The sequence below is a fragment of the Heloderma suspectum genome, chromosome 6 (genome assembly GCF_057233095.1).
Source record: "Heloderma suspectum isolate Gila_16-S chromosome 6, 16-S_ref, whole genome shotgun sequence".
Taxonomy (NCBI): domain Eukaryota; kingdom Metazoa; phylum Chordata; class Lepidosauria; order Squamata; family Helodermatidae; genus Heloderma; species Heloderma suspectum.
The window spans coordinates 77,009,136-77,026,380 of record NC_139463.1 but is presented as its reverse complement, the minus strand read 5'-3'; positions in this window follow the sequence as shown (position 1 = coordinate 77,026,380).

Genomic DNA, 17,245 nt, shown 5'->3' with positions numbered 1-17,245 from the left:
GCTATGCAGTGTGGGAGGGGTCATGGCTGATGTTTGAGAAACCTAGGTCCAAAATATCCTTGGCTGTGTGCAAAACTGACTTTCTTGTAAGTCCTGCTGATCTCTATGGGGCTTACTTCAGAGTAAACATGGCTAGTCTATCAGACAACTCCACACACCAAAGCACTTGCAGGCGTGTAGCATACATCCACGTCACTTGCTGCTTTTACACACTTGGCATTTTATTCCCGAGGCATACTGGGAACCCTGGTGACTTCACCAAGCTGGTGTCTAGCAGCCTCTGCCAACCTGGCGCCCTCCAAATGTGTGGGACTACAACTCCCATCAGTCCCAGCCAGCATTACTACCATGAGTGATGGGAGTTGTAGTCTCACAAAACCGGAGGGCACCAGGTTGGCACAGTTGGGGCTAGAGAACAAGCTACAAGTTAGGAAGTCTCTGGTTTGAATTTCTCCTCTGCCATGAAGTCACCAGGGAGTCTTAAGTAAGCCACTCTCAGCTTCAGCCTCTGATCTGAAATGTGGAGATAATAAGGACCCTACCTCAGAGTGTTGTTGTAAGGATTTATGGCAAAATATTGTTATTACTCCCTTTTTCCCCACACCTTTCCTCCAAGGAGCTCATACCTAGCTTCCCTCTGCCCATTTTATCCCCAAAACAACCCTGTGAGGTAGGCTAGGCTAAGAAAGGGCGATTAGCACAAAGTGAGCCAGTGAGCTCCATGGCTGAGTGAGGATTTGAACCTGGTGCTAGTCTGACACCAGGCATCCCGTCCCAGAAAAGTTCTGATGCAGCCTCTCATTGTACATATTTTGCAAGCAAGTGTAAATGTTTTTGTGTATGCAAACATTTGGGTAACTATTCTGTTCTGCTGTCCTGTGCATTTTCTCATTTTTGTTTTTGCTTTAAATATGCACCGTTTCATGCTTTTAGCGTTAGCTGCTCCAACGGGCCTGTACTTGAATGGGAAAAGCGGGATATATCGTGTGAAGAAACCCATGAATTAAATGTTGCGATTAAGCACCCCACGCGCCTTCCAGCTGCCCCTGGCAGCTCTGATCTGCCTGTCAGCACTAATGCAGGGCGACAGGAACACCCTGTGACTGCAAGGCCACTGGGTTGGGGGGGGGGGGACAGCTGTTACTAATGAGGCCACAGGGATTTTAAGCAGCAAGGGACAATTAAGTACGTAACCAGGGTAGGGACAGAACCTCGGAGAAGGGATCTTTATTGATAGTTGCTGAGCCTCTCCCTGCCCAGGGATGGAGGGAAAGGCCACACAGAGCAATTGCAGAAGTCAGACGTCACTTTAAATCTGTGTCAAGCAGCTATCTATCTCTACCCCTTTTTACTCTAGAGTAGGCACAGGGTCCCCAAAGTGGCTCTTTAAAAAACAAACACCCTTCTGTCAGGCTCCCAGCCCAGATAAGGGGCTCTGCGCCTACTCCAAACATGGAGGATGGGGAAGGCTGTAGCTCCTACACAAATATTTAAAGGAACATCTGCTTTGGCCCTCAGAAGAGTCCAGCAATGGAGTCATCTGTCTAGGGTGGCTGTGGGGTGCCTTTCATCGGAGGCTGCTCAGAAAAGATAGAGCAGGCATCTGTCAGGATGTATTACACTGAGAGCACCCGCTCTGAAGCAAGAGCTGGTTTGGTTAAGAGACTGAGCTGTGAGCTGCCTGCAGCCTTTCCATGAGGCGAGGCAAGACAACTGCTTCAGGTGGCAGATTTCAGGCTGCCATTAAGGGTGGAGGGGAAGGCAGGCACAATGCATTGTGGGAAGTTCTCCTGCATAAGCAGCGGTGTTGTGGTACATTTTGAAGAGCAGGCGCTCCTCATGACAGTCCCCATAGACATAGACACACACACACACACACACACACACACACGAACACCCCAAGGAGAGTCCAAAAAGGCAGCCACAGCGCCAGAAAACCGCTCTGTTTTCCTCTCCATCAGGAGTAGGTGTTTTGTGACGTTAATGGGTCTTAATGGCCCATTCAAGACCAAGTCACTCCAAAATACTTTGCATGCAAATAGGGAAGAATATATTGTTGCTGGAAAATTCATTTCCCCTCAGCTACTGTGAGGATTGCACCTAAGCTCAAAGGAAACTGGGAAGTCATGGGGTGGCGGGGAGATGATGTCATTGTCGGCACTAATATAAATGTGCTGCATCTCTGTAAACCCTGACTCCACTACACCACTGAGCACAAGCCCCCCTGAAATGAACAGGAGCTAGGCAAAAGCACTGCTTAGTTCTTGTGGGGCGTGCGCAAGAGAATGTGCCCCATATTTAATTGAGTGAGATGAGTGGTGCCATTTGGATTATTTATTTGTTTATTTGCCTCGTTGTTGTCATAAGAGTCTAGCTTTGATTAGACGGACCTTTGTCGGCAAGGTGATGTCTCTGCTTCTTACTATGCTGTCTAGGTTTGCCATAGCTTTCCTCCCAAGGAGCAAGCGTCTTTTAATTTCATGGCTACAGTCACCGTCTGCGGTGACCTTGGAGCCCAAGAAAATAAAATCTGTCACTGCTTCCATTTCTTCCCCTTCCATATGCCAGGAAGTGATGGGGCCAGATGCCACAGAAGAACTATACAGGAAAGATCTTAATGTCCCCAATAGCCATGATAGTGCGGTCACTGAACTTGAGCCCGACATCCTAGAGAGTGATGTCAAGTGGGCCTTAGGAAGCATTAGTAACAACAAAGCTAGCGGAGATGACAGTATTCCAGCTGAGCTATTTAAAATCCTAAAAGATGATGCTGTTAAAGTGCTGCATTCAATATGCCAACAAATTTGGAACACTCAACAATGGCCGCAAGACTGGAAAAGGTTAGTTTACATTCCAATTCCAAAGAAGGGCAACGCCAAAGAGTGTTCAAACTACTGCACAATTGCGCTCATTTCACCTGCCAGCAAGGTGATGCTCACAATCCTACAAGCTAGGCTTCAGCAGTATGTGAACCGAGAACTACCGGAAGCACAAGCTGGGTTTCAAAGAGGCAGAGGAACTAGAGATCAAATCGCCAACATTCGCTGGATCATGGAGAAAGCGAGAGAATTCCAGAAAAACGTCTATTTCTGCTTCATTTACTACGCTAAAGCCTTTGATTGTGTGGATCACAACAAACTGTGGCAAATTCTGAAAGAGATGGGAGTACCATACCACCTTACCTGTCTCCTGAGAAGCCTGTACGAGGGTCAAGAAGCAACAGTAAGAACCAGACATGGAACAACTGAATGGTTCAAAATTGGGAAAGGAGTACGACAAGGCTGCATGTTGTCACCCTGCCTATTTAACTTATATGCAGAGTACATCATGAGAAACGCTGGGTTGGATGAATCACACGTCGGAATTAAGATTGCCGGGAGAATTATCAACAACCTCCGATATGCAGACGATACCACCCTAATGGCAGAAAGTGAAGAGGATCTCAAGAGCCTCTTGTTGAGGGTGAAAGAGGAGAGTGCAAAAGCTGGTTTGAAACTCAACATTAAAAAAACAAAGATCATGGCATCTGGCCCCATCACTTCCTGGCATATAGAAGGGGAAGAAATGGAAGCAGTGACAGATTTTACTTTCTTGGGCTCCAAGATCACCACAGACGGTGACTGTAGCCATGAAATTAAAAGACGCTTGCTCCTTGGGAGGAATGCTATGGCAAACCTAGACAGCATAGTAAGAAGCAGAGACATCACCTTGCCGACAAAGGTCCGTCTAATCAAAGCTATGGTTTTCCCAGTAGTAATGTATGGCTGTGAGAGCTGGACTATAAGGAAGGCTGAGCGCCGAAGAATTGATGCTTTCAAACTGTGGTGCTGGAGAAGACTCTTACGAGTCCCCTGGACTGCAAGGAGGTCAAATCAGTCAATCCTAAAGGAAATCAACCCTGAGTGCTCATTGGAAGGACAGATCCTGAAGATGAAGCTGAAATATTTTGGCCACCTAATGCGAAGAGAAAACTCTCTGGAAAAGACCCTGATGCTGGGAAAGACTGAAGGCAAAAGGAGAAGGGGACGGCAGAGGATGAGATGGCTAGATCTCACTGATGCAATGAATATGAACTTATGCACACTCCGGGAGAGAGCGCAGGACAGGAAGGCCTGGCGTGCTATGGTCCATGGGGTCACGAAGAGTCGGACACGACTGAATGACTGAACAACGAAGTGTTGTCCCGATAGTTCCTCCCACATTTTTTTCAACCATTCTCATTCAATTTGATAGAAGAGAAATTACTTTCAAAAAGAAATTCAGTGGTGAAGAAATTTCGGAGAAATTCTCAAGGGCTGGGTTTTGGTTTCTTGGGCTTACCTTACTTACTGGAAAGGAATGAGCACAAGTATCCTGTCTTTCATTGTACAATCATCTCTTTGGCAACCTGTAGCCTCCTCACCTTCCCACACTTCAACTAAAGCCCAGTTTAAAACACCATGAAGTAATTCCTCCCATAGGTCTTTTTCAGATCAGGAAGTGCAGGCAGCCTGGGAGGCTAGCAGTGATTAGGTAAGGTCAAAAACTCCACAAAAATGAATGATAAAGCACCCTGAGAATGAGGCAGAACAATGGAAGCCCCTTTCACAGGGAAGAAAACTTTCAGGAAATTGGAGGACCGATTTTGGCAGAGCACTAACTCCGCCTCATCCTTGGAGTTAGACACACCACTGCGCGCCCCCCCCACACACACACCCCTGCATTGTGGTCGATGCAAATTGGGGCCAGGCTGCCAAGTTGATGCCATTGCAGCACGGAAAAACCCCAAACCCCTTACCAAAAAAGCTGTGCTACAAGCTCTGCCAATGGGGACTCTACCTGTGAGAAACCGTTGAGAATTTCTCCTTCCTCTGGAGAAATTCGTTGTGAAATTGACTCCCCAATTTGTCTGCCCACAAATAAGGTGGAGAATTTCAAGAGGCCATTTGCGCACAGCTCTAATCTTAGCTCTCTCTGAATGAATTTCACAACTAACAGAAGTGAGTTCACTTGTGATACAGGCATGATTATGTCTTATTACGTCTCAACCTGATTCTTATTCAATAAACAGATCACTCTGCCAAGGCTGATGAAATTAAAAAACACCTAAAACTCCTGACTCTCAAATCCCCAATTCTGACTCTTTCACATCCATCTCTCTAATTAAAGTAGTGCTTGAATTATTGGAGGGAAGAGCGGGTGGACTTATAAAATCTACAAATCCCAAATCCTGACACCACCCCTCCCACTAATTTTAGCCAAATCATGACCCTCCCAGCAGCCTTCTAAAAGCAGTAGCTAAAGAGACCATCCCCAAAGGTAAAGGGTTGGAGGAGTGTGTGCGCGTGCGCACCCACACACCCACCACTCTTCTAGTTTAAAGCACTAGTTTAAAATAGGATCCTTATAAGTCCAAGGAAAAACAGAAGCTGCGATCTTATACCTTTTGCCTAAGAGGAAGCCTAGTTGAGCACAATGGGACTTTCTTCTGAGCAGACTTGCACAGGATTGCGCTATAAGAAATGCAATGTCAAGTCTTTTAACAGCGCAATCCAAGCCTGTTTACTCTGAAGTAAACCCCAGTAGACATGTATAGGATTGCACTGCAAACGTATGAACATTTGGAAGGCAGAAAGAAAGCCTAGCGATTACATTTTTGCTGTGCAACCGTGCCACGTCAGCTTCCCACACGGTTTCAAGTGGACCTGATGGGAGGCGGCAGGCAGAGGCGGCTGGCCAGATCCCATCAGCAAATTCATCCAGTGGCTGACGCCTGCATGCACAGCCGCATGGGACCTAGCTAATCCACTGCCAGAGGCATATCCCTGACCCACATTGGGCTCTTCCTGCCGCGTTTCCCTGGCAACAAGCACTGCGTTGAACAGCAACAAGCACTGCATGCCTGGGTTGACAGCCTGTGATAACTCTGTGTGCCAGCTCACTATTCAACAGGTAATGCTGCCCCCATCTACTTACTGAAGAAGCTGGCCGAGTTTCTGTCTGTTGATGCTGCTACTGTTAAACGCGCAGAGGCTCTCTCCATAAAAAAGTGGCAAGCCGCGCTTGCAAGGGCCCACCTGCTTGGTGGTGAGTTTTTACTTAATCTTTCACCCCGCTGCATTCCTCCGGCTGGCTTTGCTCCTTTTGACACCCTTGAATATGCCCACTGCCTTAAAGTAGCTTCTACAGTGGTGCAGGTCACTTAAACAGTAATGAGTATTCCCTCCCTTTCTTCCAAGTGTGGTGAGCCAGCCCTGCTGTGTTGGGGGACCCTCCCGCTCATTCTGCTGAGTGGGGCCCTTGGCTTTTGCCCCAAAGTCCTACCCTGATGGTGCCACTGAGCTTCTAAGTTTTCCATCACCTTCATCCTCCTCAATTCCCCCCAAAACCTAAGGAGGACCAGAGAGTGAATCCAGCCAGCACAGCTTGCCCCCCCGGGCATCCTCATTTTCTACACTAACCTGGAGAGGGCAACAAATGGGAAGACCTGAAGGATGTTCTAAGCAGACAACCCAGCAGGCAGGGAACAAAGCAGGTGCTGACTCAGCACTAGCTTCATTAGCTCTTGACAAAGGGGGCAGCCACACGGTAATAATGGGGCTAGGCTAGCCCCACACAAGCAACTAACCCCTTCCTTGCTGCAGTGTCCCAATGCACAGTTCTGTCCCAATACCATTTTTTTTAAAGAAAGCTTTACCATTTCAAATATAAAACATACACAACCTGAGCGCTGCAACATTGCAAAGCTCTGACGACTGGTTAATATCATTAGCAGGTTTTGTGTAATTTAAAGGGGGTGATGGATTGCACAGAACCCAGATGTCAGAGAGAGAGAGAAATACACTGGCCATTTCCCCATTGGAACTGTAACGTCAAAGGTGCACCAAGTGAAGGCACAAAACTGCAAAAGATGGGGGTTTGTTTTGCTATAAAAAGTTTATTTCTGATTTTTCGGGGGTTTTACAAGTTTAACTACGATTTCCCCACTTCTCTCTCCTCCACCACTCCCAGATGATACCTCCATTGCTACTGCATCTGCCCTAGCCTCAGGCATAAGGACATTAATGGTTGCCTGCCAACCCCTCTCCTCCAATGGAGCAAAACTGCTGCAGTCTGTTTGGAAGCTGCCATTTTGTCCCTGGTCATAATTCAACCCCACCCGCATCTCCTTCTCTAATGAGCAGGCAGGAGAGGAAGGCAGATGACAGAAATGGAGTGGGGAGCTCACATCCCATGGGTCTGGAGGATTTAAAGATACACACACATTTTCAGGGCTGCAACTTTAATCACAGCTCTCAAACAGATCTCAGCATTCAGCAAGCTTTGTCCCTAGCCAGCACGTGCAAAGCACTGACACTGCCTTAGGATGGGGAATGGGTAAAGTCACCTTCCACCCACTAAGCAAAGGCCCCTTGGTCTTTGTGCCCATTTACCCCTTGGAGGCAGAATTCACAGTGACTGGGTTGCTCTGTCCACAGTCACAAACCAGCCCAGTATGTGGCCTTCCCAGGCAGAGTAGGATCGTGGTGTTAGCACTTGCTGGGCCCCTCCGCTAGTTGCCCCAGTGCCCTGCAGAAGGGGGAAGTGATGCAAGTGGGGGTGGGCAGAAAATAGATTGGGATCTACTGGTACATCACTGATTTGCAGTAGATTGGCAAGGCTTTCTAACTTCCAGTTGTTTAACAATAGCAATAGTGTAAAGGCTTTTCTCTAACTTGAGCTGCTAAAATCCCTGATCTAGTAACTCAGATGTAGATTTTACTTTATTACATTTATATTCCACCTTTCCTCCAAGAATGTCAAAGTGTCTCCCCTCGCCCAATTTTATCCTCACAACAAGCCTGTGAGGTAGGTCAGGCTTGGAGGAAGGGAGAGAGAGAGACTAGCCATCCACCTTCATGGCTGCAGGGGGATTTGAACCTGGACCTCCCTATTCCTAGAAGAACACTAAACTTCACACGTTGTCCCAGTGAATTGCTCACAGAGTGCAGCTGCTAACAGGCTCCGCCCCATGCCACCATTTTGCACCTGGCTCCACCCCTTCAAGCCACCATTTTGTATCTGGCTCTAATGGGTGGATTTGGGGGGTTCTAGTAAAACATGTACATGCAAAGTAGACCCTGAAAAGCTTCAAGTCAGCCCATGCCTGATGGGTGTTGTTGGGCTAGGAACCCCTTTAGGAATGGTGACAAACATCCTAGAGTTCCCCAATAGTCGGTGGCTTTCAAACAAGCAGGAGCAAAGGTATGACCCTGAGGCTTTCTAACCAGGAATGTGCTCAGCTGCAGTGGAGATGGGAAAAGAGGCCAGAGTGAGGGAAGTGAAGGAGCAGAGCCAGCCAGGGAGAGACACAAACAGCAGCACAGAAGTCAACCCAGATCGCAGCATGGGTGGGACACTCTTGCTAGGCCAGAAAGGGGAGGTGCTATCCATGCCAGAAGAGACAAGACTCTCCACTGAGCTGCCATTGCAGTTTTAATTCAGTGTTGGCATGATGCTTACCTTGATGCTTTCAGTTTATCAGGAGTGGGGGCAGATGAGGCCCACTCCTTAACATTTGTGACTGCCCCCCTTTTATACTATTTTTAGAAGGCTACAGGGACTTGAATGGGGACGGGGGAGTCAAAGGGCTTTTGAAATTAGTAAGGGCCCATCTACCTTGCCCCCTCCCCATAATTCAAACTAACCAATGTGGAGTGCGCATGCTCAGTGGCTGTGAAAAACTGGTTAAAAGGGAGGGGGTGGGATGGAGGGGAAACAGAATGGAGTATTCCGGAACAGGGCGCAGCTGGCTGGAACCCGGAACAGGAGCACGCCACAACACTGCAACATCTTTTCGTTTATTTATCTGAAATATTTTTATGCCACTCTTCAGCCAAAAAGGCTCTGAGTGACTTACATATAATCAATTAAACAAGACCTTCCCTGCTTGCAGGCTAACAGTCTAAAAAGACACATCACACAAGGAAAAGGAACGGAAAGGGAAGAGGGGGGGAAATAATTATTCCAGCTGGGCTGGTGGAATGGCCTAGTCTCCCTCTCATTGCCCTCGGTACAGCCTTCTGGAATGACTGCTGGAGGTGACAGTTCAGGGAGGAGGCGCATTCATGGGGGAGATCTTCACCATGGCTGGCGGAATAGCAGGTTCCGCTTGTAAATATTTTTTTTCATATGGCTCAGAGGTTAACAACAAAAGCACATGGTTGTAGAAGAGTGCCCTGGCTCCATGCAACAAGCAGCTCGCCTTGAGTGTGTGGTAGTTTAATGGGGTCACTAGTTCAGAGAAGGCATTATGAAAGAACACCTTTGGGTAGGGCCAACCTCAAAAGGTCCCCTTCATGGATCACTGCCTTGTTGTGGCAAAGGGGCTTGCGTAACTCAGTGAAGCCATAACCTATGCCGTGAAGGGCCACCCAAGACGGACAGGTCATGGCAGAGAGTTCTGACAAAATGTGGTCCACTGGAGAAGGAAATGGCAACCCACTCCAGTATCCTTGCCAAGAAAACCCCATGGAACGTATCACAAGGCTAAAAGATATGACGCTAGAAGATGAGACCCTCAGGTCGGAAGGTGTCCAATATACTACTGGGGAAGAGCAGAGGGTATTTCCAAGTAGCGCCAGAAAGAGTGAAGCGGCTGGGCCAAAGCCGAAAGGACACTCAGCTGTGGATGTGTCTGGTGGTGAAAAGAAAATCCGATGCTGTAAAGAACAATATTGTTTAGGAACCTGGAATGTCAGATCAATGAATCAAGGTAAGCTGGAGGTGGTCAAACATGAGATGGCAAGATTGAACACTGACATCTTGGGAATCAGCGAACTAAAATGGACAAGCATGGGCGAATTTAATTCAGGTGACCATCGTATCTACTACTGTGGGCAAGAATCCCTTAGAAGAAATGGAGTAGCACTCATAGTCAACAAAAGGGTGGGAAAAGCAGTACTGGGGTACAATCTTAAAAATGATAGAATGATCTCAGTACGAATCCAAGGCAAACCATTCAACATCACAGTAATTCAAGTCTATGCCCCAACCACTGAGGCCGAAGAAGCTGAGGTTGATCGGTTCTATGAAGACCTACAACACCTTCTAGAACTAACACCCAAAAAAGATGTCCTCTTCATCATAGGGGATTGGAATGCTAAAGTAGGAAGTCAAGAAATCACCGGGATAACAGGCAGGCATGGCCTTGGTGCACAAAATGAAGCAGGACAAAAGCTAATAGAGTTTTGCCAGGAGAACACGCTGATCATAGCAAACACTCTTTTCCAACAGCACAAGAGGCAACTCTACACATGGACATCACCAGATGGTCAATATCGAAATCAGATTGATTATGTCCTTTGCAGCCAAAGATGGAGAAGCTCTATACAGTCAGCAAAAACAAGACCTGGAGCTGACTGTGGCTCAGATCATGAGCTTCTTGTTGCAAAATTTCAGCTTAAATTGAAGAAGGTAGGGAAAACCACTAAACCATTCAGGTATGACCTAAATCATATCCCTTATGAATATACAGTGGAGGTGAGGAATAGATTTCAGGGATTAGACCTGATAGACAGAGTGCCTGAGGAACTATGGACGGAGGTCCGTAACATTGTTCAGGAGGCAGCAACAAAATCCATCCCAAAGAAAAAGAAATGCAAGAAAGCCAAGTGGCTTGTCTGATGAGGCTTTACAAGTAGCTGAAGAAAGAAGGGACGTGAAAAGCAAAGGAGAAAGGGGAAAATATATCCAACTGAATGCAGAGTTCCAGAGAATAGCAAGGAGAGACAAGAAGGCCTTCTCAAATGAACAATGCAAAGAAATCGAGGAAAACAACAGAATGGGAAAGATTAGAGATCTCTTCAAGAAAATTGGAGATCTCAAGGGAACGTTTTGTGCAAAGACGGGCATGATAAAGGACAAAGAAGACAGGAACCTAACAGAAGCAGATGAGATTAAGAAGAGGTGGAAAGAATACACAGAAGAACTATACAGGAAAGATCTGAATGTCCCTGATAGCCATGATAGTGCGGTCACTGAACTTGAGCCCGACATCCTAGAGAGTGATGTCAAGTGGGCCTTAGGAAGCATTAGTAACAACAAAGCTAGCGGAGATGACAGTATTCCAGCTGAGCTATTTAAAATCCTAAAAGATGATGCTGTTAAAGTGCTGCATTCAATATGCCAACAAATTTGGAACACTCAACAATGGCCGCAAGACTGGAAAAGGTCAGTTTACATTCCAATTCCAAAGAAGGGCAATGCCAAAGAGTGTTCAAACTACCGCACAATTGCGCTCATTTCACATGCCAGCAAGGTGATGCTCAAAATCTTACAAGCTAGGCTTCAGCAGTATGCGAACCGAGAACTACCGGAAGTACAAGCTGGGTTTCAAAGAGGCAGAGGAACTAGAGATCAAATCGCCAACATTCGCTGGATCATGGAGAAAGCGAGAGAATTCCAGAAAAACGTCTATTTCTGCTTCATTGACTACGCTAAAGCCTTTGATTGTGTGGATCACAACAAACTGTGGCAAATTCTTAAAGTGATGGGAGTACCAGACCACCTTACCTGTCTCCTGAGAAACCTGTACGAGGGTCAAGAAGCAACAGTAAGAACCAGACATGGAACAACCGAGTGGTTCAAAATTGGGAAAGGAGTACGACAAGGCTGCATATTGTCACCCTGCTTATTTAACTTATATGCAGAGTACATCATGAGAAACGCTGGGTTGGATGAATCACAGGTCGGAATTAAGATTGCCGGGAGAATTATCAACAACCTCCGATATGCAGACGATACCATCCTAATGGCAGAAAGTGAAGAGGAACTCAAGAGCCTCTTGTTGAGGGTGAAAGAGGAGAGTGCAAAAGCTGGTTTGAAACTCAACATTAAAAAAAGTAAGATCATGGCATCTGGCCCCATCACTTCCTGGCATATAGAAGGGGAAGAAATGGAAGCAGTGACAGATTTTACTTTCTTGGGCTCCAAGATCACCACAGATGGTGACTGTAGCCATGAAATTAAAAGACGCTTGCTCCTTGGGAGGAAAGCTATGGCCAACCTAGACAGCATAGTAAGAAGCAGAGACATCACCTTGCCGACAAAGGTCCGTCTAATCAAAGCTATGGTTTTCCCAGTAGTAATGTATGGCTGCGAGAGCTGGACTATAAGGAAGGCTGAGCACCGAAGAATTGATGCTTTCGAACTGTGGTGCTGGAGAAGACTCTTACGAGTCCCCTGGACTGCAAGGAGGTCAAATCAGTCCATCCTAAAGGAAATCAACCCTGAGTGCTCATTGGAAGGACAGATACTGAAGCTGAAGCTCAAATATTTTGGCCACCTAATGCGAAGAGAAAACTCTCTAGAAAAGACCCTGATGCTGGGAAAGACTGAAGGCAAAAGGAGAAGGGGACGACAGAGGATGAGATGGCTAGATAGCATCACTGATGCAATGAATATGAACTTGAGCACACTCCGGGAAAAAGCGCAGGACAGGAAGGCCTGGCGTGCTATGGTCCATGGGGTCACGAAGAGTCGGACACGACTGAACGACTGAACAACAACAACAAACCTCAAAAGGAGGCTCCTTGAATTAAAGGATTAAGCTTGATGTACTTACAAGAGACTGCGGCTCTAGGGTACTAGAACAAAAGAAATACTACAGCCGCTCAGGCGGAAGAAGTCAAACCGCCTTTACTGATCCCTTTAGCTTCAAAAGATACTGAACATCAACCTCTAGAATATCTTTTCCCAACCTGACACCCTCCAGATGTGTTTGACTACAACTCCCAACATCCACAATCAGTGTACCCACTGTCCCTGTTGGTGGGGGATAGTGGGAGTTGTAGTCCAAACACACCTGGAGGGCACTGAGTTGGAAAGGCTGTGGATGTCCAATTGGCTAGGGAGGGAGCATGGGGGTGGGGGCAGTCTAGCTTCCTCCTTCTGCACCTTTATTGGATGTTTCAAATACAGAAATCAGCCGTGGAAGTTTTTCATTGCTTGGAGATAATACAATCACCTACTTACTCGTTGCTGCAGATCCAACAGCTGTTAATGGGACAACTAAAGTCATTTTTGGTTCTTAGTCCTCCACATTTCTAGTGCCCTAGATGTGCCTGTGTAAATGTATCGCAGGCTATATCCCACTTGATATAAGTGATCCCTTGGGACCCAAAGACATTCTTCCTCCCCTTCATAAACTGGGTCTAAAGCATCAGATTGTGAGCTGCACTGGGCCCACTCCATGATAAGAGCCCTGGGAAAGGTTACTTGGTCCTTGTTGCCAGCAAGTCCCTACCAAGGACTGAACAGAAAATGCATTTTCTCCAACCCCCCACCCCCCAAACACACACACGCAGAGCCAGCCCAGGACATGTACAAAACTCATCCAGAGCGGCTGTTAAATGTTACTGCAAAGCTGACCTGAAAGCAACAGGCTAGCGCAGGGGGCGGCCCACGTGGCACACACAGCTTTGCCTGCTCCCCACCTCTCCTGGGATCTACCACCTGAGGCAGCTGCCTCACTCTAACAGCAGGGCCAGCCCCAATACAAGTGGGATAGTGCAGCATCTGCATTAAAAAGCCAAAAAAAGAGGGCCAGATGTTCCCTCCTGCTGGTTTCTGTCCAAATGCAGTCACTCAAGCTTCCCAGAGAGGTTCAGAGATGTAGTAGTTCAATTTGTTGTTTTAAATCTGTTACGGTGCAATCCTATGCATGTTTAGACAAAGAAAAGGCCTACAACTCCCAGCATTCCCCAGCAAACCTTGTTGGCTGGGGAATACTGGGAGTTGTAGGCCTTTTCTCTGTCTAAACATGCATAGGATTGCACCCTTACCATATTTTAAATGCTGCTAGGTTTTATTTGGGGTTTTATTTTTATTTTGTACTGTAGTTTGAAACATTTATATTGTATTTTATCATGTCGTGTTTGATAGCTTTAACTGTTGTGAACCGCTCAGAGAGCTTCGGCTTTGGGCAATATAGAAACGTAATAAATAAATATTGCTCAGGAGCAACTCTCTTTCTGACTCTTCTCGCTCAGCCACTACTCCTGTGAATATTGAGAGGTGCTTGTCATTTGGGGGGAAACAGGCTGCTCCAGTTCCTTTAACAGCAGCCAGAAATGTAGTGGGTGATAGTGCTGTTCAAGTACTTAAAAGGTTGTCACAGAGAGGAAGGCCAGGATCTCTTCTCGATCATCCCAGAGTGCAGGACATGGAATAATGGGCTCAAGTTACAGGAAGCCAGGATCCAGCTGAACACCAGGAAAAAAAATTCCTGGCTGTTAGAGCAATATGACAATGGAACCAATAATCTAGGGAGGTGATGGGCTCTCCCACACTGGAGGCATCCAAGACAAGGCTGGACAGCAACTTGTCAGGGATGCTCTGACTTGGATTCCTGCAATGAGCAGGAGGTTGGACTCTATGGGCTTGTAGGCCCGTTCCAACCCTACTATTCTATGATGTTTCTCCCACTCCTTATCTCCACACCACAAAAAGCTTCCCTTGCTAAATCCCTGTGACATGAGGCTGCTAAGTGCATGGGAACTGGGCCAGTGGAAAGAAATGGCAACCCTATTTTATATTTCAGAAGTGGCTCTGAACATATCCGCAGGCTCTAGCATGCGCCTTCCTTATGGTTGTATCTCAGGAGCGGCCCCCTCTTCACCTACTTCGCTGCTGCTCTTATCTCTGCCCTGCAGCCCCAACTGTCACTGCTTTAGCCTCTGCACTGGCTAGAACTAGCATTTTTAAGCGGTACAGCCTTTGAGGGAGACCTCATTTAAGGTTGCCACCTTATTCATCAGGCAAAGCTTCCTGTGCCTTTATTCACCGCGTAGAAAGCAAAAGAATTGTTCAGAGGTGATACTTTTTCCAGCACTGCATCTGCATGTTAGGAAAGGATTCAGCCACTTTATTCTGATCGGAGCACTGGAGGCTTGTCAGAATATAAAACAGGGCCATACCGGCAGGGTTGTTGGTAAACATCAAAAGTGCCCTGCCCTCTTCTCCCATCTACGGCCATCTGCTGCCACCTAGTGGCAAATCCATGTAATTATGTTAATTGACAGGCGGCACAAAATACGCAAAGTGAAATATATCCTTGCCTCCCTGTCTTGCTCCTTATTGGAAACACTCAGATTACAATGGTGGCAGAAGGAGGTCCTGAATTCCTTGTGATGTTTCAAAAAGCACCTCACTCCTGGTCTATATCGAAAGTTACTGATCCAGGGTAAAGATGCTATGTACACCAATGCAAGCTCCCAAAATTTTTCTCCATGGCAAAATGAGGTAGTTGTTCTTCATCAGCTTTCATTAGAAATCACATATCTCACTGTTAGAAGTGTGCAGAAGGGAGCTTCTCAGCCTCGTCCTTTCTCAAAGTAGATCAAAACAGGTAGGTTGTGCTGGTAGGCAGACCTGTGGAGTCACTGGCCAATTTACAGAAGGCCAGATGGTATGTGTGTTTTTTTACAAAGGGTTGGGAACAGATTTGTGCTGGATCAACTGTGTTAGCATACGCAGACTTCCTGGGCCCCTCCTTCTCACAGCAGCCCTTCCAGCAGTCAGGGGTAGCCCAAAAGCAGGGGTTCAGAATGCCGGCAATTAGTCACCTAAAAATGTGGTCCTCAGTGGATCGCTGAAAGAGGAAGTTCATATCTCGTCCCAGTGGGTACAGTTGTGTATAGGAATCTGCCACCTCCTTGTAGCTCCTGACTGTCTCACAGGTCCAGCCCAGAACGCTTTGCTGCTTGAGGCGAAGTACAAGATGACGCCCCCTCCCATTTCCATATACAGAAGCCAACTGAACTGGTAGCTGAATCTTAATTCAACACTGGCAATGGGACACCGTCATCCACTGTACCTGAGGGCAGCAAGCAGGTCACATGGCACACATAGCCTTGTCTTCCAGGACTTTGCTGCAACCCTCCACCCCAGAATCTACCGCCTGAGGCAGCCACCTCGCTCTGCAAGAAAAAGAGTTCACAAATCTCGATCTAAGGCTAGCAGTACAGAAATTCTGGTAGGAGCCCCAAAGGATTATGGGAGAAGCTAATCTCCCCCAATTCCCATTTGGACAGCCCTGCTGTCTCACTGAAACCACTAGGCACCAGAAAGGCACTGAAGGCAGAAACCACTGTTTTCAAATAAGTTGGAGCACCTGTCAATTAAGCACTAACCGAAGAATAGGAGAGGGGGAGGGCAGAGAGAAAGATACCAGCGACCCCAGTAAGAACAGAGTCACTCCCATCTCCTAGGCTGGCTCTCAGTTTTGCACCCCTGCCCAAAAATGACACTGCTTCACTCCAAGCAGCCTCAATCCATGTGCTTGTTTTTTTTCCAAACCAAAACTGAAGCACTGGGATTTGTAAAGTCTCTCTTTACTGCTTCTGTTTACTGCTGCAGCATTCAAGAAAAGGGAGAAGAGGCATGCAAGGAACTGCTGGAGGCATACAAGTCCTGTCTGCGGGCACTGGGCACAGCCCACCCAGATCGCAAAGTCAGCCTCTCGGTAAGATGCTCTTGCCATATACTCAGTGGTTACAGGACCTGGTGCAAAGGGGGCTTGGACAATGGCAATACTTAGGACTAAAGTACCATGGGGAATTCAGGGCAATCAGAAAAGGGGACGGTGCAATAACTGGAGAGTCCTGGGGCACAGGATTATCTGGCTCCCGCCTATCCGGTGTGGAGAAGTAGCAGCTGTAGCAGCAAAACCTTGGCCCCCTGCCCCTTACTTATTCTCAGGACGAGCTTTCCAGGATGTCCAATTGCCAAGTGTCATTCCTTGGTAGAAGGCTGGGGTACAAATCAATCACATAAATAAAATAGCTGATAGAAGAATAAGGTCTAAAAAGGCAGCAACTATCTGGAATGGGGATAAGAATCTCATCTCACCCCACCTCCCATAATATCTTAGCAAAGAGTTCCTGGAGAGGAGTAGTGTGGCCACCATTTTCTGTGGCAGGGCTTCTGTGCCTTTAACACAGGAGCCTTGCTTGTTAAAAGTATAACAGGGAAAGTGATTTCTCAGGAGTTGAAGGGATGGGAGAAGCTTCACCTGCTAGATTTCTGTCAAAGTGTATTAAAGACACAGGAACCATGCAAGAAAATGAGTTTGCAACCCTAGATCTGTTAGCAGTACAGAAATTCTGGTAGGAGCCCCAAAGGATTATGGGAGAAGCTAATCTCTCCCAATTCCCATTTGGCTTGCAGTTAGTGGTGCTTTGCCACACACCCATTACTCACTGGCATCATAAACGGTATGGAACAG